The sequence below is a fragment of the Agrilus planipennis genome, unplaced genomic scaffold, assembly GCF_000699045.2.
Source record: "Agrilus planipennis isolate EAB-ADULT unplaced genomic scaffold, Apla_2.0 scaffold159, whole genome shotgun sequence".
Classification (NCBI taxonomy): Eukaryota; Metazoa; Arthropoda; class Insecta; order Coleoptera; family Buprestidae; genus Agrilus; species Agrilus planipennis.
In genome coordinates, this window is record NW_020438919.1 from 476,306 (window position 1) to 478,371 (window position 2,066).

Genomic DNA, 2,066 nt, shown 5'->3' on the forward strand with positions numbered 1-2,066 from the left:
AGGATGGAAGGAGTAGTAGGGATATAAAGCAGAGGATAGCGCAGGGTCGTGTCGCCTTTAATAAAAAGAAGTCACTTCTATGCTCGCGAACAGTTAATTTAGAAATTCGAAAAAGATTGTTAAAAGTGTATGTTTGGCGGCGTTGTACGGGTGTGAAACATGGACAGTGGGCGCGGCTGAAAAGAAAAGGTTAGAAGCCTTCGAAATGTGGTGTTATAGGCGAATGATGAGAATAACGTGGGTAGAAAAGGTTAGAAATGAAGAGGTATTAGAAAGAAAAGGAGAACAGAGGAACTATGGAAGTCATTAAAAAATAGACGAGATAGGTTGGTAGGACACCTTCTCAGGCAGGAAGGTCTAGTCAGAGACAAATTAGAGGCAGAAATAGGAGTTAGGAGGGGTAGAGGTAGACCTAGCTTAGATTACTGTTCGCAAATAGTTAAGGATGTGGGTTGTTCTAGTTTTAGGGAAATACGAAGTTTAGCTCAGGATAGGAAAGAGTGGAGGTACCAGTCTTGGTACTGACGACCTTATGATGGTGATAATATTATTAACACCTTAAAAATTAACTAACGAACTCAGTACTTGTAGGTATAGTCTTTCTATGAAATATAGAATAAAGTTCGTAATGTTAGTTTCAGAGTACATACAGACCTACATTTTAACTATAAATTTCGAAAAAGTATTTTTACTAGATCATTCAAATAACAGGCTACACATGTACAAGAAAAGAATAAATTGTTTCCAATAAAACTATGATTGGAAGATTTTCATAAAGTTCTATTTATTTAAGTGCATTTTGAGGGAAGACCTGTAGAAGAAGTAACACTATTTAAAACATTTAAATGTTGACTTTATTTATAATAAATCGAATGATTAAATATTCCTACGCGTTTACCCAATTATGACTAAGTTAAGTACGTACTTATATCTAAGCAACTTAATTAAAAGTTGGCCTTTATTATCCTATACAAAAATTGTTTATTTATGAACATTTTCCGGTGTTAAAGAGAAATTATAAAACGATTGGAAGTTGGCGGTGTGATTGCATGACGATTCCAAACAAAGACTGCAAAAACTCGGGGGGAAAGAACTAAGAAACTTTCTGAAAATTAAGGAAATGAAGTTTAAGGGAAAACATACTAACAGAGTTTTATTAAATACTGACCTGTACTGATGGTCAAGCTGCGCCTTTTCTATTCGTTTATCTTTCGCTCTTCTATTTTGAAACCAAATTTTTATCTGCGTTTCCGAAAGCCTTAACGTTTCTGCTAATTCGCATCGCCGACTTCGGCTGATATATTCAGATTTTTGATATTCTATTTCCAGTTGTAAAGTCTGATGACTGCTAAAAGTTGTACGTTGTCTTCGGGGACGACATTCCTTTCTGCGACGTCTTGCAACTGAAAGAGAATTTTGAAACGTAAAATTATGTTAAAATCCAAATACTACATACCTATGCATTTATTATTATTAGTAAAAGAATATCCGATTTGCAAAAACGAATAACAAACTATGTTTTCTGATAATAAAATGCTCTTAATTTTTTAATTAGGTACTTTTATACAACCAAATAAACTGAAACCGATATAATATATATATCTTCAACGTTTTGTACTCTTACAACCTGTTGTACAAATGCGGTGTTTGTATAGGTACCTAAGTAATTACGTGGTTTAAAAAATTAATCTCGAACTAAGTATCACTTAGCACATTGTGGGAAAAACGTTTAAATATGGCTTCATTCTTCCTTTAACACTTTGTGGTTATCGGAGGTGGATGTTATTAATTTAATACTTCACGATCAATTACATATTTATCGGATGTAAAGAGGAGGGTAGTTCGCGTAAATATGTATATGATGCAGTAGCAGTAGCAAAGTAAAGTTTTCAAATACGAACAAAATCTTTTACATATGTAACTAAGTATACTACAAAAATACGGTACATTTTATGATTTTCTGCTTTTTATTTATATAAAATATAGTAAAACTATCAAAGCTGACCAGGGGTAAAAAAGATTTATTAATGCAAAACCAATACAACTTTTGAAAATTAACATCTAAT

At 32.9% G+C, this 2,066-nt stretch overlaps 1 protein-coding gene across 1 annotated transcript in view; it reads left to right on the forward strand.

Moving 5' to 3' along the window:
* LOC108737392 (heterogeneous nuclear ribonucleoprotein A1, A2/B1 homolog) overlaps positions 1-2,066 on the forward strand; it is a 7,175-nt gene that overhangs the window by 2,496 nt on the left and 2,613 nt on the right. The gene's annotated exons all lie outside the window — the stretch shown is intronic.